The following is a 23,750-nucleotide window of genomic DNA, read 5'->3' as shown; positions in this document are numbered from 1 at the left end:
GTGATCCAACAACTAGCCGACAGCCATGACATGCGAGGATTCTTCATTGCAGTCAAGAGCAATTAGGGATTGGCAATAAATGTTGATCTTGCCAATGACACCCACATCCCATGAACAAATAAAAATAAATGTCTGCAACTCACTCCACAGTATCTGTTATTCGATATGTAACCCCCTCGAACCCCTGGATTAGAATCCAGCCAGTAATTCACTCTGTAACTCACTCAGCATGACAGAAATATGTGTGACATAAATAACTGTTACAGAAAGCATGTTTTAATATATTACAAGCTAACTCCTCGTCAACCATTCACCTGAGAAGAATGCATTCTTGATAAACAATTTATTTGATTTATTTTCTAACGAACAGCAGTTGTTCTAATCGCAGGTGTTGTTGTCTGTCTATGAATAGTTCATAATAAAATATCAGTATCTGTTAATTAATATGGATGTCAAACACTGGCCTGAAATAAAACGTTGAAAATTCAACCTCCAGTTTGTTCTGTCCTTTGGGAGAAAAGAATGAAAGAAATGTTCCAATCTGCAGAGGTTGAGGGAACACACTCATTAACATTGATTCAGACTGATGCACAAATTTCACACTGGGAAATTCTGCACATCTGGTTGGAAGTTCTGTCCAACTGTCAGGGATTAAAATTTTGAGACCTTACAAGCGGAGGCCTTGAACTGAAAAAATAATGAAGAAATTAAAGACACAAAAGACAATTCAATAAACAGATTTACAAATCTTGATTTGAAATATGTAATTTTAAAATATATTTTTTTTTATTTAAAGCCTCTATGTGGACATTAGAAATTTCAATTGTGGAGAAAATAACAGCAGACATTTTTTTCTCCAAAATTTAATTTGTCCATCAACAATATGTGACAGTGAAATGCTGACATAGGATTTTCCGCTTCTAAATTGTTTACATAAGGTTTGTCCATTGTGACAAGTTGACAAATGGGTTTTCCATTATAAAAGCCTGAGGATGTGAAGTAAGGTTAACGGCCCAGAAATTGCTGTCGGAGGCTTCCTGCGGGCGGATGCCCCCGACCTGAAAAATTTCTACGAAAGTACCTAGTGGTCCTGGAGAAGCGTGAAGTTCTGTTGGGGAGGCCTTCTCTTCCCACGTATCCAGGAGTTCTCATTGCTATTAATGAAAAAAACACACTAAACACCGTAATAAAAAATAAAAAACACACCTCACATAATTAAAATTAATTGAAATTAAAGTTAATAAATGTCTTAGAAAAAAAATATATTTGTCTGATTTTTTTTTAAAGTTTTGTATTTAGGGTTCAAAATAAACTTATCTTAGCGGACAGGATTTTTAACAATGAAATGTGTTTTTTTAATTTAATTTAATTATATTTTTGTATGTTTTAAAACTCTTACGCCTGTAAAAGTAGGCTATGCTCCGGCTTTTATCAGGCGTAAGAGTTTTGAGGACATTTGCTGGGCAAGATATGGGTAAATCCCATACACACTCTGTACGGACCCAGGGAGGCTGGGATTTCCAGGCCAATATATACAAGAAGTGTGCACCAAATGCAAGAATTTTTATAATATATAGCGAGCAAAAGACATTAGACATACTGGTCATTGAGGTTTTGTGCTGATCAAAATCAGAATGCTATTGCTCGGGAATGGAACACTTTCCATTTCCAGCACCCTGATGTTAGCTTCAAGTAATCCTGGGTCAGGTCTGGCCCAGGTTAAATAGAGGATAAAGCCCCCTTCACTCTATCTGAAAAGCAGCACCACTGTGCCAATTATGCCCACATGCTACATGGCCCATGCAACCTGTCCTACACAATCTGGGCTGGTTTTGAACCAGAAGTAAAAGGACAGTCCAACCCCCCCTCTGCACCACCCACTTCCACCCTCGGCCTCTTCATCTGTATTTGGTCTGATTTGATTTGCAAATGGGACACGAACTTCCAGGCACATTTCCACCGAGCATCTTAGGCGATGCTTTCTCAGAGGCTATTCTCACTTGACTCTAGGAGACTGACGGGTGATCTAATCGAGGTGTTTAAAATGTTAAAAGGATTCGATAGCATAGATACAGAGAAATTACTTCCTCTGGTGGAGGAATCAGGAACGGGGGCGGCATAATCTTGAAATTAGAGCTCGGAAGTTCAGGAGTGAAATCAGGAAGCACTTTTTTTACACTAAGGGTAGTGGAAATCTAGAATTCTCTCCCCCAAAAGGCTGTGGATATTGGGGGTCAATTGGAGCTTTCAATACTGAGATCGCTAGATTTTTTTGTCGGGTAAGGGCATCAAGAGATATGGAGCAAAGGCAGTTGAGGTGTATATCAGCCGTGATCTAACATGATGGAGGGAAAGGCTTGAGGGGCTGAATGACCTGCTCCTGTTCCTATGCCAAGGGTACATCATAACAAGGGCACAAATGCATCGCACCTTACAGAGCCACAGTCCTCAAAGGGTCAGTGATCACAGATGTGTGAGGAGCTACAAGCTGCAGGTATGATCCATAACACGTTGTCTGTGTACGCTCACCTCTCCTGAGTTCCTCCGTGATTATAATTCTAATCATTTCACATTGACTGTCCCAGTTATTACTGGAACGCTGATTAATATTATCCTCTTAGAACAAGGCTCATAATCTGTCAGGGCAGATGGTCTCGCACGAGAGATTGCTCCAACTCTCATTTGCAAAGCAATTATTAGCCTCTTATTTCCGTTGCTTAAAATATCCTCTGTATTCTACATTCACCCGCAAAAAGTTTCTCAGGTCTAACAGTTGCCTGGCACACTGCTGACCCCCAGTGGTGGGAAATATATGCGGCAACTCTGCAAAGCACTCAGTCTGGCTTGGGTTTGCGTTAGTGCATGTTTGTGTGCATGTGTGCCTGTGAGTGTGTGTGCATGTACATGCGTGTGTGTGCGCCCATGTGCGCATATCTTTAATCCACAGCTTTTCTGTGCTGTCTGAAATGGCCATTTGAACTTGGTAAAGCTCTTATGGTAATGGATTTGAAAGGAAAATTAAAACATTTTGTTAACCCATTAATGCCTCTAACTGCGACCTCCACAATTGAGAAGGACAAGACCAGCACTGTCATGGGAACAGCATCATTTCCAAGTTCCCCTCCGAGTCACACACAAGCCTGATTTGAACATATATCGACATTCCGTCATTGCCGCTGGGTCAAGATCCAGCAATTCAATTGTAGGAACATCATCAGCACATGGACTGCAGCGGTTCAAGGAGAAGGCCCACCTTCTCAGGGCAATTAAAGATGGGCAATAAATGTCAGGTTTGCCAACACTGCCCACATCCTGAGAGCAAATTAAAAAGAGAACCCCCCTCCTCCACACATACACACATACACACACACACACACACACAGAAACATAGTTAGACAGCACACTCACCCTCTCCCACATAGCCACATAGTGCTTCAATCCCCACCGGGGCTCTCCCGCTTGTCCAACGTAGCTTTGGGGGAAGGTCCACAGAAATCCCAGAGAAACGGAGCAAATTTTGGTCCCATCCCGTGGGTCTTGACCCTTTATCTTTTCTTAATTATCATAATATGCAATGATCAGGGTAAAGCAGTCCTTGTATTACTCTCGATCTTTCACCAGGTGGCCCGAAACATACATTCCAGAGACACCAGGATTGATTCTTTGTGAGAATTTTTAGTAACAGTTAAAGGATATTCGGCCAAACAAGTATATCTTTAACAAGCTGATCCCACCTCCTCACCCTATCCCCCAATTCCACCGCCCCACCCTATCCCAGCTCCCCACTATATCCCTCAATCCCACCTCTCCACCCTCTCCCACGACCCATCGCCCCACTTTTCTCTCAACCCATCGCCCCATCTTTTCCATTAACCCATTTCAATTAATCTCATTGCTCCTCAATTAGTGAGGGAGCAAGAAGTCATCCCGGGTTTGCACTAACCGTCCAGTGACACCTGCTGTAAAGTGAATTTTGGGCAAGGACAGGTGTGATGCCCTGCACAGTCAAATAGGGTCGAGAGAGCAGGAGGTGAGTCCCATGGGCAAGGTGAGCTCAGAGAGGGCAGGGCATGAGGGGAGATTGGAGAGAAACTAGAGAAAGATGTGAGTTCAGAGCTAGGGCAGGAGGAACTTTGCCTCGATGGGCTGGGGAAAGGAGGGAAGTGGCAGAGGCAGCTGAACGGATGATCTCAGTCTTAGTGGCAAAGAAGGTCCATGAGCTCCTCACAATTGTTGTTAGAGGTGAGGGTGGAAGGAGCATGGGAGAGAGGTTTGAGGAGATGGGTTGTCATGGCGAAGAGAAGCAAAAGTGTCCTTTCATTGGAGAGAAGGAGATTGTGTCACATGACACAGGTTCTTAAAATGCTGAGAGGATCGGATAATGTAGATGTTATATGTGGAAGATAGGTCCAGATAAAGTCGTTAATCCTTGTGTTAATTCAATCTTTAGAAATGAGCAGCATACATATTGTCATGTATGTAACACCACTGTATTACTGTATACACTCAACCTTGATCACAAGGGGTGAACTTGTGGGAGACACTCCTTACCTGGTCACACAGGTATAAAAAGGGAGGTCCCTCACAGGGTCATTGTCTTTGGAGTCCTGTAAATAAAGAGAGCAGGTCACAGAGTGACCTTGTCCCCAGAATGTGCCTCGTGTGGTTTCATGCTGTAGAGTAAGGACTTTATACATATGTTTGTAACAGGACTGAGGGTACAATGCAGATAGAGATGGCTGAATACTGTGTGGCACATGATCGCTCCTGTGGTCAAGGAAGGGAACTGAACCACAGGGGGCAATGTAGGATGGAAGGGCAAATCTGCACTTGGGGGGCAGGGAAAAATATTCCAGAATCTTCCCTCGGGAGATGAAATAAGTTGGAGCAGAGCCCAACTCCAGACTATATATGGCCTGTTGCAGGCAAGGGTTTAATGAGCCGAGTGGTCGTTTCTTGTTCAAGGCTATTTCTCTTGGGCCAGTTTTCTCTCCTCTTTTTCCTTCCCTCCCCTGCTAATGGATGACGTATAGTTCCATGGGTATAGGCATCTCTCCAGTAACTCATCCAAGTGACCGTGCTTCCTGTTGAAGCCAGGCACTGAGTGGCAGCCAGTTATTTGGCTATCGATGTCTTCAGCTCAATGTCAGCTTGGAGCGAGCTTTCCTCTGCCCCCAAGACTACCTTCAGATTCCATTTACATTAAAGGCAGTGTGAACACAGGAAATGACGTTCCAGATTTTGAAACCAATCAGGATGACGCCAAAGATTAACATTCTTCACATCACCAAATCCTCTTACAGCCGCATCAGCTGAGGTTAAAATAAGTCATGTTATTGGTTCAGTCTCCCTCCCAACACCCCCAGGGACCACTCACTCAACACCCCCAGTGACCCTACACATCACCCCCAGTGACCTTACACATCACCACCAGTGACCCTACACATCACCCCCAGTGACCCTACACATCACCCCCAGTGACCTTACACATCACCCCCAGTGACCTTACACATCACCCCCAGTGACCCTACACATCACCCCCAGCGATCCTACACATCACCCCCAGCGACCCTACACATCACCCCCAGCGACCCTATACATCACTCCCAGTGACGCTATACATCACCCCCAGTGACCCTATACTTCACCCCCAGGGACCCTATACATCACTCCCAGTGACCCTACACATCACCCCCAGGGACCCTGTACTTCACTCCTAGGGACCCTGTACTTCACCCCCAGGGACCCTGTACTTCACTCCCAGCGACCCTGTACTTCACTCCCAGGGACCCTGTACTTCACTCCCAGGGACCCTGTACTTCACTCCCAGTGACCCTACACTTCACTCCCAGGGACCCTGTACTTCACTCCCAGGGACCCTGTACTTCACTCCCAGTGACCCTACACTTCACTCCCAGGGACCCTATACTTCACTCCCACTGACCCCATATTTCACTCCCAGGGACCCTGTACTTCACTCCCAGTGACCCTACACTTCATTCACAGGGACCCTGTACTTCACTCCCACTGACCCCATATTTCACTCCCACTGACCCCATATTTCACTCCCAGGGACCCTATACTTCACTCCCAGGAACTCTGTACTTCACTCCCAGGGACCCCGTACTTCACACCCAGGGACCCCGTACTTCACTCCCAGCGACCCTGTACTTCACTCCCACTGACCCCATATTTCACTCCCACTGACCCCATATTTCACTCCCAGGGACCCTATACTTCACTCCCAGGAACTCTGTACTTCACTCCCAGTGACCCTACACTTCACTCCCAGGGACCCTATACTTCACTCCCAGGGACCCCGTACTTCACTCCCAGGGACCCCGTACTTCACTCCCAGGGACCCCGTACTTCACTCCCAGGGACCCCGTACTTCACTCCCAGGGACCCCGTACTTCACTCCCAGGGACCCCGTACTTCACTCCCAGGGACCCCGTACTTCACTCCCAGGGACCCCGTACTTCACTCCCAGGGACCCCGTACTTCACTCCCAGGGACCCCGTACTTCACTCCCAGGGACCCCGTACTTCACTCCCAGGGACCCCGTACTTCACTCCCAGGGACCCCGTATTTCACTCCCAGGGACCCCGTATTTCACTCCCAGGGACTCTGTACTTCACTCCCAGTGACCCTACACTTCACTCCCAGGGACCCTATACTTCACTCCCACTGACCCCATATTTCACTCCCAGGGACCCCGTACTTCACTCCCAGGGACCCCGTACTTCACTCCCAGGGACCCCGTACTTCACTCCCAGGGACCCCGTACTTCACTCCCAGGGACCCTGTACTTCACTCCCAGGGACCCTGTACTTCACTCCCAGGGACCCCGTACTTCACTCCCACTGACCCCATATTTCACTCCCAGGGACCCTATACATCTATTCAAATAATGCCCACGAAATTCGGTGGTGTAGTGCTGGCTGTCACGGCCGGGTCTGTTGATAAAATGGCGGCCTCTCACTTCCACTCGCTTCCGGCGTGGAACACGGTGGTCGCCATTTTGAGGAGGTCGGCCGCGCGGCCGTTGCCTGCACTCAGGTGTAAATGTGCGTACAAGGCCTGAATTGAGGCACGACTGTGATTTTGGATGTCGCCGCTCTCTATACCGCCCTCTCCAAACCACACATGGAAGAACGTGCATGCAGCAGTACTCCAGAGACGCTGCCACCACCTTTTAAAGCGAGAGACATATCTTTCAGGTAAGTTTCAATTTCAGCTTTTGAACTTTTTTCTACATTTTATTGGAGTAGTGGCTTGCTGCAATACATTAAAAAAAGTTGTTGTTAAAGTAAGGGCTCTCAGAACTCTTGCTCAGTCCTGGGGGCTCTAGTTGCAGTGCCCCTCTTGGGCTGTAATATCACATGGAGATGAAGCAGAGGCAGCAAAGGGTCCCCAAGCTGCTCGCAGAGAGTGGAGGAAAAAGCAAAAAAAGAGGAAGAAGGCAACCCAGACAGCCCCTCTCTGGCCGGGATCGGATCATCCGCCTGCGGTACCAGTGAACACAACCCCAATTCCCCTTTCAACATTTGCTCCCACCTTACCTTCCCTCTGTTACTGACCATCACAGCGTCCTCTTGGCCACAATGCTGAAATAAAATCCACCAGAAAGCAAACTTTCCAATCCAACTTTATCCATATATCCATCCAATATGACGTCAAGAAATCAACTCAACACCTTTCTGCATTCTCTTAGTGACTGCCTTTGCCTATCCTAGTGACGTCATGCAGTGCTACCCCAGTGGCTGCTGCATGGCTGGTGGAAGGCTGCTGACTTTCAGTGGGGGACACTGCTGATGCCTTGCAGAATGACCTCGAGGAGCTGGTGGCTGGGAATGTCAAATCGAGTGACGATGTTTCTTCTTCACTCTTGTTGATAAACCACTGGCTGGGCAGACTAGATTTCCTGGGTGTGTGAAATGAGGAAGGTACAAGGGTAGGGCTGTGATAAGGGAAGGCGGGAACGCAAGAGCTGTATGTTTACACCATGTGCAGCTTGTACATCAGAAGAAATTGTGGGATGAGGGGGTAGTGGGATGTGAGAATGAGGATAATGTATGAGGATACCGATATCTTGTATTCTTTCAGCCCATGCCACTGGCCAAGGGCTCAGCCATGCCCCTGCCAAGAATGGCCAGCACAGTCTCCTCCAAGGAGGTGAGGTAAAGCTAGGAATGTGAGGTGTGCCTCATGTCTGGTACAGATTGTTGGTAGGTGAGTGATGGGCGGGGGGGGGAGGGTTGTGCAATGAGTGAGGCTAAGGGTGCTGTTGGTAGGAGACGGCTTTTGAAGGTGCATTCACTGACCTTGATCACTGGTCTGAGGTCATGAAACTTCTTTGGGCACTGGAACCAGGTCCAGGGGCGGGGGGAAGGGGCGGGTGGTGGTGACACTGCTGGCAGTGGTTGCCTCAGCGACCTGTCCCGCATCCTTCTTTCTGGAGGGCTTCCGGGTCCCCTGTAGATGGAGGACCTCCCTTGTGCTGTTGACCCCTTGCACAAAGCTGGAGTGCTGCATCTGAGACCTTGGGTGTCGTTTCCTCGGCCTGTTGAGCAGTTTGTGTTAGTACTGAAGCACTTTTATCATTTTGTATGTGTTAAAGGTCGTTCAGCTTTAAGAGCTGCTTAGTTTGGAATGATTTTTAATTTTATTTTCCAGAATGCAGTTCAGCTTTAAGGACTCAAGATTGTCTAGTTTTGAATGATATAAATTCAGTTTTTTAAGAAGGCAGTTCACCTTTAAGGGCTGAAGACTTCCTTCAAAACTAACAGGCTTGCTTTAAGGAACTGCAGCATTGCTCCAGCGACACGACCTTGGGCCTCCTGCTGAGCACCCAGCCTGTCAGCAGCATGATAGTTGTTGGGTTGTGCACTAAGTCAGCATGGATTTGTGAAAGGGAAATCATGCTTGACAAATCTTCTGGAATTTTTTGAGGATGTTTCCAGTAGAGTGGATAAGGGAGAACCAGTTGATGTGGTATATTTGGACTTTCAGAAGGCGTTCGACAAGGTCCCACACAAGAGATTGATGTGCAAAGTTAGAGCACATGGGATTGGGGGTAGTGTGCTGACATGGATTGAGAACTGGTTGTCAGACAGGAAGCAAAGAGTAGGAGTAAATGGGTACTTTTCAGAATGGCAGGCAGTGACTAGTGGGGTACCGCAAGGTTCTGTGCTGGGGCCCCAGCTGTTTACACTGTACATTAATGATTTAGATGAGGGGATTAAATGTAGTATCTCCAAATTTGCGGATGACACTAAGTTGGGTGGCAGTGTGAGCTGCGAGGAGGATGCTGTGAGGCTGCAGAGCGACTTGGATAGGTTAGGTGAGTGGGCAAATGCATGGCAGATGAAGTATAATGTGGATAAATGTGAGGTTATCCACTTTGGTGGCAAAAACAGAGAGACAGACTATTATCTGAATGGTGACAGATTAGGAAAAGGGGAGGTGCAAAGAGACCTGGGTGTCATGGTACATCAGTCATTGAAGGTTGGCATGCAGGTGCAGCAGGCGGTTAAGAAAGCAAATGGCATGTTGGCCTTCATAGCAAGGGGATTTGAGTACAGGGGCAGGGAGGTGTTGCTACAGTTGTACAGGGCATTGGTGAGGCCACACCTGGAGTATTGTGTACAGTTTTGGTCTCCTAACCTGAGGAAGGACATTCTTGCTATTGAGGGAGTGCAGCGAAGGTTCACCAGACTGATTCCCGGGATGGCGGGACTGACCTATCAAGAAAGACTGGATCAACTGGGCTTGTATTCACTGGAGTTCAGAAGAATGAGAGGGGACCTCATAGAAACATATAAAATTCTGACGGGGTTAGACAGGTTAGATGCAGGAAGAATGTTCCCAATGTTGGGGAAGTCCAGAACCAGGGGTCACAGTCTAAGGATAAGGGGTAAGCCATTTAGGACCGAGATGCGGAGGAACTTCTTCACCCAGAGAGTGGTGAACCTGTGGAATTCTCTACCACAGAAAGTTGTTGAGGCCAATTCACTAAATATATTCAAAAAGGAGTTAGATGAGGTCCTTACTGCTAGGGGGATCAAGGGGTATGGCGAGAAAGCAGGAATGGGGTACTGAAGTTGAATGTTCAGCCATGAACTCATTGAATGGCGGTGCAGGCTAGAAGGGCCGAATGGCCTACTCCTGCACCTATTTTCTATGTTTCTATGTTTCTATGTTTTTATGTTTCTATGTTTCTATGTAAAATCATTTAAATTAGTAGGCAGCACTAAATTAACATACTGCCTGCACTTTCTAAACAGGCGATGGCAAATCTCGCCTAATCGAATTTCCCAGTTAATGTCTCACTCCTAGTGACCCTATCCATCACTCCCAGTGACCCTACACATCACTTCCACTGACCCCACACATCACTTCCACTGACCCCACACATCACTCCCAGTGACCCCACACATCACTCCCAGTGACCCTACACATCACTTCCACTGACCCCACACATCACTCCCAGTGACCCCACACATCACTCCCAGTGACTCCAGACGTCACTCCCAGTGACCCTATACATCACTCCCAATGACATTATACAAATGATACAGAGGCAGTCAGTGCCTGTTGGAAGGAGCATTTCGAAGATCTCCTTAACCGAGACTCTGTCTTCGACGCGAGTGCCCTCGACTCTATCCTCCTACATGCTACCCGCCACCATCTCAGTACAACCCCAGCCCAGCAAGAGGTCAAAAAGGACATCCGACTGTGGTGTATGTCTCACACAAATCACTGACTCCACACGGTCTGGTGTTAATCTAACTGCTGTGACCTTCGTCCTTTATTGAACAGCCTCAGAGTGCCTCTCAGGTGTGGTGGTCAGCCTTTTATACTGCCTCTTGCAGGTACTTTCAGGTCTCCCACCACAGTGCCCTCTGTGGTGTACCATTGTGCTTATTATACATTTAAGGTACCAGGACGATACACACATCGATACATAACATCTCACTTCCCCCCCCCCCAATCCTGAAGCCATTGCCGGGGATCTCGACCTTGTTTGTCCAACGGAAGGCAGGTATGCATAGACAGTGTGTTTGTATGGTACATGTTATCTGCGTCAACGGGTTGCGGGTACACTGAGCAGTTACATTAAATAGTTATTAACTGGTAACGGATCCCTGATTTCCTTATTAGCTCTTATCATTAATTGTACTTCATATCCATTATTTTACACAAACAGTGACCATTCAACATTAAAATATTAATTCTTATTATAAATCCATCATCTCACATTAACATAGATCATTTTAGACTCGCTCTTGCCTTACAGAAGTCACTGTGGGGACCACCACGTGGTAAGGCCCTTTTAAGACTCCCGGGTGTATTTCCTTTTTAAGGTGCCATCTTTGATGCAGCAGGATTCCATGAGGCTTCTCCTTGGGCGCCGCCATTTTTGATGCTCCGCTGCTCTGGACACGAGGCCGCCGCCATCTTGCTCTCCGCCGCTCCGGATGCCCTCTGCCGCCGCAGCCTCCACTGCCACCTGACTTGCCGCCTCTCCTGCGGCCGTCGTCATCGCTTCTCCGGCGGCCACCGTAGCCGCCTCCCCTGCGGCCTCCGTAGCGGCCGCTGACCTCCAGCTGCTACCGCCGCCCGACTCTCCCTCTGCGTGGGCCCCTCCCATCCGCCAGCCATCCTATATCCCTCGCACCCCACCCGCAGCGCCCCGCCGGCTCACCCCCCCCCCCCCCCCATTAGGCCCGCCTCTGCAGGGCTGCTTGCCTGTGGGGGCTGGGGCTGCAGGATCTCTGTGTGAGGTCCAGGGCTGGGGCTTGCCTGTGGGGGGATTGAGGCTGCAGCTCCAGCTCGGTCGGCGCTGCTCTCTGGGGACCCGGGGCACGGCAGCACCCCGGGGAGCAGCAGCCTGTGGAGTGGTGAAGTCTTCCCAGCTCCCACGGACTGTCCCCATCCACCTCGGCCGAGGAGCGTCGGCCCATCGCCTGCAATGACCCACAAAGGTAAACCGTGCGTCTCGTCCCCGTGGGATACCTGCACCATCGCTCTGCCAAGAACAGGTATCAGTTCCCTGGTGTAGGTACGCAGCTTCACCGTGACCGGGAACAGCTTGGGTCGTGCAGCTGGGTTAATCCACAGTTTATCAAAAGTTCTCCGACTCATCAACGACGGACTCGAGCCCGTGTCCACTTCCATACTCACTGGGACTCCGTTGATTTTTACTTCCCTTATCACTGGGGGCGAATCGTCAGTGCACGTATACAGTCCCAACACCTCATCATCTTCTACCTGCTCCTTGCTGAACAGTGGATCATCCCCCATCTCCTCAGCCACATGGTGAGGTCCGATTTCTTTTACACATACGCTGAAGGTGGCCTTTCGTGTGGCAGGTATTGCATGTATACTCTGCAAACCTGCACCGGTGAGCCCCATGGCTTCCTCCACAGCGCCAGCATGGTGCTGCTTGATTGGCCCCCCTCGGCGGACTCTGAGTTCCAGGACCCCGAGGTCCGTGCTCTCTGCCCCGGTTTTGTCCGTGGTGGGCGCTATACTGTGGACAGTGCCTGCCGGGTTCGAGACTGTGTGGATTATTTGCTTGGTGCTGCAAGTCGAGGTCATATATGTCCTGCTGATGGCGATGGCCTTTGTCAGTGTGACTGTAGGTTCCGTGGCTAGCAGCTTGTGAAGGAGGCCCTCGTGGCCAATCCCCATAACGAAAATGTCCCGCAAAGCCTCGTCAAGGTGTGCCCCAAAATCACACGGCGCCGCGAGTCTCCTGAGGTCCGCAGCATATTTGGTGACATCCTGGCCCTCAGGTCTGCAGTGATGGTAAAATTTGTATCTGGCAGTGAGGATGCTTTCCTTCGGTTTCAACTGGTCACGAATGAGTTCAGTCAGCTCCTCGTATGACTTGTCCTTGGCGCTCGCGGGTGCCAGCAAATCCCTGACGAGACAGTAAACCTCATCGCCACAACTGGAGAGCAATATCGCCTTACGCTTCTCTCTCAATGCGTTGGTGTCCTCCATCAGATCGTTTGCTGTGAAGTAGTACTCAAACCTTTCCGTAAAGGCCTCCCAATCATTGCCCACGGTAAAATCCTTTAGCGAGCCCAGAGTAGCCATGGTTGCGTGGAGTTCGTCCGCTTCCTTGTCGCCAATGTGGTGTATGGAGCACACAAATCACTGACTCCACAAGGTCTGGTATTAATCTAACTGCTGTGACCTTCATCCTTTATTGAACAGCTCCAGAGTGACTCTCAGGTGTGGTGGTCAGCCTTTTATACTGCCTCTTGCAGGTACTTTCAGGTCTCCCACCACAGTATCCTCTGTGGTGTACCATTGTGCTTATTATACATTTAAGGTACCAGGACGATACACACATCAATACATAACATCTCACTTCCCCCCCAGGACGCAGGACGATACACACATCGATACATAACACCGACAACTGAAGAACAACAAGGCAACAGGAGCAGATGCAATTCCCGCTGAAGCACTAAAACATGGCGGAGAAGCACTTTTGGCACGGATACATGACCTAATTTCTCTTATCTGGAAGGAGGAGAGCACATAAGGGGATCTCAGGGACCCATGATCATGACCATCTTCAAAAAAGGGGACAAGACCGACTGCGGTAACTACAGAGGAATCGTCCTGCTGTCGGACACAGGGAAAGTCATCGCAAGAATCCTCCTCAATCGTCTTCTCCCGATGGCTGAGGAACTCCTCCCAGAGTCACAATGCGGATTCCGTCCACTAAGGGGTACAACAGACATGATCTTCACCGCACGACAACTGCAAGAGAAATGCAGGGAACAGCACCAACCCTTGTACATGGTCTTCTTTAACCTCACAAAGGCCTTTGACACTATCAACTGTGAGGGATTATGGAGCGTCCTCCTCCGTTTCGCCTGCCCTCAAAAGGTTTGTCACCATCCTCCGTCTGCTCCATGACAACATGCAAGCCGTGATTCTGACCAATGGATCCACCACAGACCCAATCCACGTCCGGACCGGGGTCAAGCAAAGCTCCGTCATCATACCAACACTCTTTTCAATCTTTCTTGCTGCAATGCTTCATCTCACCCTCAGCAAAATTATAGAACAAATGGGAATCTGTTCAACCTCCACCACCTCCAGGCCAGATCCAAGGTCGGCCCATCCTTTGTCATTGAATTACAGTATGCAGATGACGCTTGCATCTACACAAACCCGGAGGCTGAACTCCAAGCTATCGTCAACACCTTCACCGAGGCATACGAGAGCATGGGCCTTACGCTAAACATCCGTAAGACAAAGGTTCTCTACCAACCTGACCCTGCCACACAGCATTGCCCCCCGATTATCAAAATCCACGATGAAGCCTTGGACAACGTGGGCCATTTTCCATACTTCGGGAGCCTAATGACAAGCAAGAGCAGACATTGACGACGGGGTCCAACACCACCTTCAGCATGCCAGCGTAGCCTTCAGTCGCCTGAGGAAGCGAGTGTTTGAAGACCAGGACCTCAAATCCGGCATCAAACTTATGGTCTACTGGACAGTAATGATACCCGCCCTCCTATATGGCTCAGAGACATGGACTATCTACAGCAGACACCTCAAGATGCTGGAGAAGTATCATCAGCGCTGCGTCCGCAAGATCGTGCAAATCCATTGGCAGGATAGATGCACCAACGTCAGCGTTCTCTCTCAGGCCAATATCCCCAGCATCGAAGCACTGACCACGCTCGATCAGCTTCGCTGGGCAGGCCACATCGTCCGCATACCCGACACGAGACTCCCAAAGCAAGCGCTCTACGCAGAGCTTTGACACGGCAAGTAAGCCCCAGGTGGGCAGAGGAAATGTTTCAAGGCCACCCTCAAAGCCTCCTTGATAATGTGCAACATCCCCACTGACTCCTGGGAATCCCTGGCCCACAACCGCTCAAAGTGGAGGAAGAGCATCCGGGAGGGTGCTGAGCACCTCGAGTCCCATCGCCGAGAACAGGCATAACACAAGCGTAGACAGCGGAAGGAGTGTGCGTCACCCCAGGCTCCCCGACCATCCTTTCCTTCAACCACAGTCTGCCCCACCTGTGACAGAGACTGTCGGTCCCGCATTGGACTCCTCAGTCACCTGAGGACTCACTTTTAGAGTGGAAGCAAATCATCCTCGACTCCGAGAGACTGCCTATGATGATGATGATACAAATGAAACACTCCTGGGACCCTCTGTCCCAACCTTCAGGAGACAGTGTGAAATGACTGTAGGAAAGCATTATTACAAGAACTAGTTTAATACACTCATTCAAACAGAATAAATGTAGAATGCTGAATAATCAACACTTTGGGCTAGAAATTCGGTACGCCTCGTTTGGGCGTTAATTTGTGAAATCTTAAAAAATTAGCACCAGGTGCTAATGATTCTGAACTTCCGCTAAATTGGCTGTTAGCACTCCAGGAAAGAATTGGAGCGCTAAATCAAGTGCTAATGACCTCAGTAGGGTGCTGCAGGGGCTCTACCAGCAGAGCAATAATGAATTTCAGGTGCAACGCAAAAGGCAATGATCCTTCACCTTGGCCCGGAGGAGGCGGGGGTCCCCGATGGAGGGCACTCTACGCAGGGGTCCTCCCACTATTCATCGGGGACTTGGCCTGGAGGGTGGTGCACGGAGCAGTGCCGTGCAACAAATTTTTAAGCCGGTTCACGGACTCCCAGGCCGCCTGCAATTTCTGCGGTCTGGAGGAGTCCGTGTTCCATGTTTTTATGGAGTGCACAAGGTTGCAGCCCCTGTTCCATTATTTGAAGGGGCTGCTCCTGAAATTCTGGCTGCACTTTAGTCCCACTCTCCTGATCTTTGGGCACCCTGTGCGGAGGGGAGCGGGTAGGTCCGAGGGCCTCCTCGTAGGACTGCTCCTGGGCACGGCCAAGGGTGCCATCAGCCGGTCCAGGCAGCGGGCGGTCGAGGGGGTCATTCAACCTGACTGCCTGCCTCTCTTCCGCTCTTACATCCGGTCCAGGGTGTCCTTGGAGATGGAGCACGCGGTGTCCACCGGTACGCTCGCGGCCTTCCGCGAGAGGTGGGCACCGGAGGGACTGGAGTGCATCATCACGCCCGGCAACCAAATTTTAATTTGATTTTACGTTTTAAAGTTAATTTGTTTTAATTGCCGGTGCTTTTAGTGTCCCCTTCCCTTTTATAGGGGGCACTGGGGAAAAATTGTGATTTTAGTGCCCAAAAAAAAAAACAAAAAAAAAAGAAAAAACACAAAAAAAAACAAAAAAGGGGGGAAAAAAAGGGCCTTGTAAATGTCTGGAGTGTCACCCAGGTCGGGTGGCACTCTTTAATGTTTTATGTTTTCGCAGGTAAACTCAAAAGAGTTTCCTTCACCTTGGCATCCCCCTCCCCTTTTATAGGGGGCACTGGAAAATAAAATGAGATATTAGTGCCCAAAAAAAAAACCAAAAAAAAGAAAAACACAAAAAATAACCAAAAAAAGGAAAAAAAGGGCCTTGTAAATGTCTGGTGTGTCATCCAGGTCGGGGGGCACGGATTAATGTTTATGTTTTTCAGGTAAACTCCAAAAGAGTTTCCTTCACCTTGGCACCTTCCGGCTCTTAAAGGGGAGGTTCCATCCTTGTGCAGATCCTCATTATCAGCATTGCTGTCTGTGAAGATGACCTGAAACCAACTGAATCTGCTGATCGTCATGGCTGATCCCACTCTCAGGGAGGCATTGGTTGCGGGAGTGGAGCGAAGGAGGGCAGTGCTGTTCCCAGCCACTGGAAGGAAGCCATTGCCCCAGGTCTGCAGGGCAATGTGGAGGGAAGTAGCACAGGAGGTCTCGGCCACCAGTGTGGTGCAACGCGGCTTGCCGGAAGAAATTCAATGACCTCACTCAGGTGGTCAAAGTGAGTATATGCTTCAACAGGTCCTACATACCAGCATCGGAACCTCTGTCTGTGCACGTGTGTCGTGGGCGATGTGGCAGTTTCCATTGCAGCACAGGCAGAAGTGACACAATGTCTTAGTGCTGTAGTACAGAATGGTTGCAGGCATCGAATCTCAGACTGCTCTCATGCAGTTTCAGCTGGATGCCATGCAAACTCTGACTGCTGCCATCATCGCTGGGTCCATCACAATCCACCGGGGATCTCATGGTGTCACAGCAGGCCACCAATCTGTGGTCCATCAGACTGGTGGGGATGCTGAGGTGCTGCGGGGGGAATGGCAGCGGGTCAGTGGAGCAGGAACCCGCTATCCTCTCTCAGGATGACAGCATTCTTGAGCCCACCACTGCCACTCCGCCAATACACTTGTCGCTGCCGGTCATCCAGCCAGCCCAGACTGCCACCGCCAAGACTGAGGTGGTGAAGTCTATAGCCGGGCCTTCCAAGCCGAGAGCTGGTCGAGGGCATCCTGCAAGGCCATCTGTAGTCTCTGGCACCAACACTCAGCAGTCTTCCACCAGCCCTGCTACAGCCACTGGGGAGACTCTACGTAGGAGCAATAGAATAGGAAAAGGCACTGTAAAGAGCAGAAGTAAGTGTTTGCACAAGGGTGATTAATCAATATTGTTGCATATATGTGGTTATGAAGTTGGATACATTTATTAATTAAATGTTTTCTGATTTGATGGAAGGAGGGGGACATGCTGAGCAACGGGGAAGTGGCCTCGAATTCATTGGAACCGAAGACTGTTGAGGCTGTGACGGACCACCCTTCCACAAGGCCAATTGAGTGGCTGCCTCCTCCCTCGCTGTTGTTCTTGCTCTTGTTCCTCCTCCTCCTCCTCCTCCTGAGATGGAACTATGCCGGGTGGCAATGGCTGCGCCCTCAAGATAGCCGGGTTGTGCAGCATGCAACAGATGATGACGAAAAGGGACACCCGCACAGCCAAGTACTGGAGGACTCCTCCTGAGCGGTCAAGGCAGCGAAACCGTTGCTTGAGCACTCCGATGGTCTGCTCAATGATGTTCCTGGTGGCAGCATGGCTGTCATTATATGAGTGCTGGGCAGGAGTGTTGGGGTTGCGGAGGGGAGACGTGAGCCAGGAGAGTGGATAGCCCTCGTCTTCCAGCAGCCAGCCACGAGCCTGATGTGGCGGCTGGAACAGAGCTGGCGCACTGACATTGCAGCATTCTTTGCCGACTACAAATAAACTGGATGTTGACACCTTTAAATAACTCTTCTCCAGCGACCACCCCCCCCAACTGCATACCGCCTCCTTTTCCTGCCGTTATTGACAGCAGGGGGCGAGAGGGAATTTCTGATCCGGGATGATAACGGGGCGTTGCGCACAGGATGACATCACGATCAACGGAGCACTAGGGACCGAGGCGGTAAGTCTTAGCACCAGCGCAAAACCGGCAGGGAAGTTCGTGGGCGTTATTGAATTTGCTGCGCCTGGTCGCAAACCCATTTGCGCCCTGTTATCATCCCCAGAGGCACTAAGGGGAGGCGCAAGGAAAGGCCAATTTCTCCCTCTTTGATGGTCACATGACCCCCCAAGACCCACTCATAGAATCACAGGTTCCACTGACCCCTCATTGAAAACCTTTGTTTCGAAAGCCTGCAGGTTGTTGAAGCTGAGCCTGTTTAAATCTCTCTCTACAGGCACAGACTCTCTCCCTGCAATCTTATCCCTCATTAAATTCCCTCTAAGCCCTCTCCTTGGGTAGGGATTTCTCCTCCAAGCTCCAGACACGTGATGGTCTTATTGTGGTTGTTCAGGGAAAGCACCTTAAATCACTGAATACCCAAAGGATGGAATCAGAGCGAGAAAATGTACACACTTTCTGAACACGAAAGACGAGTTATTAAAAGACAGGGCTTTCCGTGAATTTCTACCGAAACTGATTAAAAATCAGCTGGACGGGACTCCCCAGGAGAGACTGTGAGGGGTAAGAGAGCATTTAATACGCAGCAATGGATTTAGTGTTAAGAAACATAACTGTATTAACTTATTAATTCTTTTTTTCCTGAAGTTTAATGTGAGAGCGAGACATATTATTAATGTAGCTGGGATTGTAGGTCAAGTTTCATGTATGTTTATAATCTAATCGCTAAATACTCAGCGATTGAGACTGGAGATTCTGTCCCAGTTATTTCTTGTCCACACTTGCCCAACAAAACATTTATAAATGTCGGAGACATGTATGAGTGCGTCAGCATTCACAGTAGGTCCCAGGAGTGTTTCAGTATTTACATGGGGTCCCGGGAGTGAGTCAGTGTTCACAGGGGGTCCCTGGGAGTGTTTCAGTATTTACAGGAGGTCCCGGGAGTGTGTCAGTATTTACAGGGGGTCCCAGGAGTATTTCAGTATTCACAGGAGGTCCCAGGAGTGTGTCAGTATTCACAAGGTGTCCCAGGAGTGTGTCAGTATTGACAAGGTGTCTCTGGGATCGTATCATTATTCACAGGGGTTCCCGCGTGTGTGCCTGTGTTGACAGAGGGTCTGGGAGTGTGTCAGTGTTCACAGGGGGTCCCGGGAGTATGTCAGTGTTCACAGGGGGTCCCGGGAGTATGTCAGTATTTACAGGAGGACCCGGGAGTGTGTCAGTATTTATAGGGGGTTCCAGGAGTGTGTCAGCGTTCACAGGGGGTCCCAGGAGTGTGTCAGCATTCACAGATGGACACCCAGGGAGTGTATCAGTATTCACAGGGGGTCCCCAGGATTGTATCAGTAGCCACATAGGTCCCGGGAGTGTGCCAGTATTCACAGGGGTCCCCGGAAGTGTATAAGTATTCACAGGAATCCCTGGAAATATATCAGTATTCACAGGGGTCCCTGGGATTGTATCAGTTTCCATAGGGGTTCCTGGTAGTGTATCAGTATTCACAGGGGTCCCTGGGATTGTATCAGTTTCCATAGGGGTTGCTGGGAGTGTATCAGTATTTACAGAGGGTCCCAGGAATGTATCAGTATTTACAGAGGGTCCCAGGAGTGTGTCAGCATTAATAGTGGTATCCAGGGAGTGTGACAATGTTCACAGGGGGTCCTGGGAGTGTGTCAGTATTTACAGGGGGTCCTGGGAGTTGTCAGTAATCATAGGGGGTCCCAGGAGTGTGTCAGTATTTACAGGGGTCCCGGGAGTGTGTCAGTATTTACAGGGGGTCCTGGGAGTGTGTCAGTAATCATAGGGGGTCCCAGGAGTGTGTCAGTATTCACAGGGGGTCCCTGGGAGTGTATCAGTATTCACAGGTGGACACCCCGGAAGTGTATCAGTATTCACGGTGGTCCCCGGGATTGTATCAGTATTCACGCGGGTCCCCGGGAGTGTATCAATATTCAAATGGGGTCCCGGGATTGTATCAGTATTCACGGTGGTCCCTGGGAGTGTATCAGTAGTCACATGGGGTGCCGGGATTGTATCAGTATTCACAGGGATCCCCAGGATTGTATCAGTATTCACAATGGTCCCCAGGATTGTATCAGTATTCACAGTGGTCCCCGGGAGTGTATCAGTATTCACAGGGGTTCCTGTGAGTATGTCAGTATTCACACTGGACCCCAGGATTGTATCAGTATTCACAGGGGTCCCCAGGAGTGTATCTTTCACAGGAATCCCCGGGAGTGTATCAGTATTCACAGGGGTCCCCGGGAGTGTATCAGTATTCACAGTGGGTCCCCAGGAATGTGTCAATATTCACAAGGGGTCCTTGGGATTGTATCAGTATTCACAGGGGTTCCTAGGAGCATATCAGTATTCACACTGGACCCCAGGATTGTATCAGTATTCACAGGGGTCCCCAGGAGTGTATCTATTCACAGGAATCCCCGGGAGTGTATCAGTATTCACAGGGGTCCCCGGGAGTGTATCAGTATTCACAGTGGGTCCCCAGGAATGTGTCAATATTCACAAGGGGTCCCTGGGATTGTATCAGTATTCACAGGGGTTCCTAGGAGCATATCAGTATTCACACTGGTCCCCAAGATTGTATCAGTATTCACGGGGGTCCCCAGGAGCGTATCTATTCACAGGAATCCCCGGGAGTGTATCAGTATTCACAGGGGTCCCCGGGAGTGTATCAGTATTCACAGGGGGTTCTGGGGTTGTATCAGTATTCACAGTAGGTCCCCAGGAATGTGTCAATAATCACAAGGGGTCCCTGGGATTGTATCAGTATTCACAGCAGTTCCTGGGAGTATATCAGTATTCATGGGGGTCCCCAGGATTGTATCAGTATTCACAGGGGGGTCCCCTGAGTGTATTATTATGAACAGGTGTTCCCTGGGAGTGTGTCAGTACTCACAGGGGATCCCTAGGATTGTATCATTATTCTCCGGGGGTCCCAGGAGTGGCAGGAAGTCGGTCCTAATGCAGGCACCTGATTGCACAGTTAGTACATGGTGTTCCCAAGCACCTTGTCCTTCGAGGTCGTGGAGGCCGCGGCTTTGGGAGGTACTGCCGGGGAGGCTGCGGGTTTGGGGGGTCCTGTCGGGGAAGCCTTGCTCCCAACACTACAGAAAGCCATTGCCAATGTCCCAGCAGTTGAATGTTGCTGGTGTCTCCAATATACAGATGGTGGCTGCCTCCCCCTGAGCAGTACAACTCTCTTCCTACAGCTCGATATTACAGCTGATACACAGACCGTCGGTGATGCTGTAAAGGAACAGATTTGTGGTGAATGGAGAGAATCTTCAGTAGTGGTCACTCCAGGTAGGTGGAAAATTGTACGATTAATGCATGATTTGTATTCGGTAATGTAGATTGAACAGCGAACCACATAGAAATACATAGCAGTACAGGGAAACAGGCCATCCGGCCCCACCGGTCTGTGTTGGCATTTACCCTCCATGGCTTCGCTACTCGATAATCTGTGGCTGCCCATCCGTGATCCTTCAACTACTAAAAACAATTTGCTTTGGTCTACCCTGGCATAAAATCATAGAGTGACACAGCACAGAAGGAGGCCATTCAGCATCATGTTTTTGATAGGGTTATTCAATTAGTCCCACTCCATTGCTCTTTTCCCATAGTCCTGCTAATCTGCTAATTGTTCCTCTTCAAATCCCATCCTTTCATAATTTAAACATTTTTTAAACGCCCCATTGTTCTCGTGAATTTTCTTTAAGCCTTTCATTGTATTTATTACATAGAATTCACAGCATAGAAACAGGCCATTCCATTCGGCCCAACTGGTCTGCCCTGACCCCTTGCCCACCCCGACCCCTCGCCAACCCCGTCTTCACCACCCCCACCACCCGCACTCACTCCGCTCCCCCCCCACCTCAGCCCCCCAGCCTCACCCCCCCCTCCCCTCCCCGCCCTGACCGCACGCACTCACCTCCCCGCACTCACTCACCCCCTGACGCCCCGCCCTCACTCATCCCCCACCCTGACCGCCCACACTCAGCTCCCACCCACACTCAGCTCCCCGCCCTCACTCACCCCCCCCCCCCCCCCCCCCCGCCATCACTCACTCCCCGCCCTCACCCTCCCCGCCCACACTCAGCCGCCGCCTGCCCTCAATCACCCCCCCGCCCCCCCACTCAACCCCCTCACCTGGGGCCTGCAATGTGTCCGAGATGCTCGATGCCCCACAGTATGGCCGGTTATTGTTCAGGGAACTGAGGGTGGGGGAAGGTCTGTGTACAAACTGTGTAAAAGGCTCAGGGCAGCCCACAAATCACATAAGTGAGTAAAGTGAATCCAGAGCTGGTGTACAACCAGGGGATCGGGGGGGAAACCACAGCTTCTGGCAATGTCACAGCTCACAGGGTGTGCCTCAGTTTGCAGGCCCCAGAGCAACAGAGAAACCTTCTTTGCCTCAAATAGATTTTTTTTTTTAAATTACTCTTTTAATTCTCTCTTAACAGATTGAGGTGACCGTGCCCAACCTTGACACTGATTGTGAGAAGCGTGTAAGAAGGGGCCTCCCTCCCCACCCCATGGACCCCAACACCATGCTGAAGACTCACATGTTGATTGTGAGCATGCTGGTCGCCAGGTTTGCACCAGTCCTCATGGAAGGTAATGGTCACTTTCTCCTTTGTGCACAGCATGGTACCACAAACAGCAGTGGGATAATGACCAGATCATCTGTTTTAGTGATGTTGGCTGAGGGATAAATATTGGCCCAGGACACCGGGAAGAAATCCCCTGCTCTTCTTTGAATAGTGTCTTGGGATCTTTTACGTCCTCCTGAGAGAGCAGACAGGGTCTCGGTTTAACGTCTCATCCGAAAGACGGCACTTCCCACACCGAGAAGCGACAGTGCCACACACTGGGTGGAAATGAATGAGGAAAACCTCTCGGTCCATCCTGACTCATTCATCCAGAGCGACATTACAGACCCCCAATCACACCATCCAACGGCCCCTTTATATGATTCCAGGGCCGAGAAGTTCAGGTCATTTGCGCCTTCTGTTGGCGCTAATGAGGCGCAAATAGCTTGAGACGGGGCACGGTGCCCGGCGCCGCTAACGACTCCCGCTAAATTCGGTGGTGATGAGCTGATGTCATCACCGTGCACAGCGATAGCGCCCCGGACCCTAAATTGGGCATCGATTGCTGAAGCAGCTTCAGGAGGTGCGTACCGGGAGGCCGGCCATTCGCGGGGAGAAATTTAAAGGGGAGATGCGCTGCTGTTGACAAAAACATTCTCCGATTTTTTTTCTGCATCCTATTGGCACTTTGAACGCGGGGTCCGTGCCGCAATCAGCCAGCCCGGCACTCTGCCGGTGGTCCAGGTCGGACCCTTGTTTTTGCTGCAGTATATGCAGCTCGGGCCCTTCCCTTTAATTAAGGGAAGAGCCCATCCTATGCGGTAGAG

This window comes from Pristiophorus japonicus, chromosome 13 (assembly GCF_044704955.1).
Source record: "Pristiophorus japonicus isolate sPriJap1 chromosome 13, sPriJap1.hap1, whole genome shotgun sequence".
NCBI classification, from domain to species: Eukaryota; Metazoa; Chordata; class Chondrichthyes; family Pristiophoridae; genus Pristiophorus; species Pristiophorus japonicus.
Note: the sequence above shows the minus strand (reverse complement) of the source record.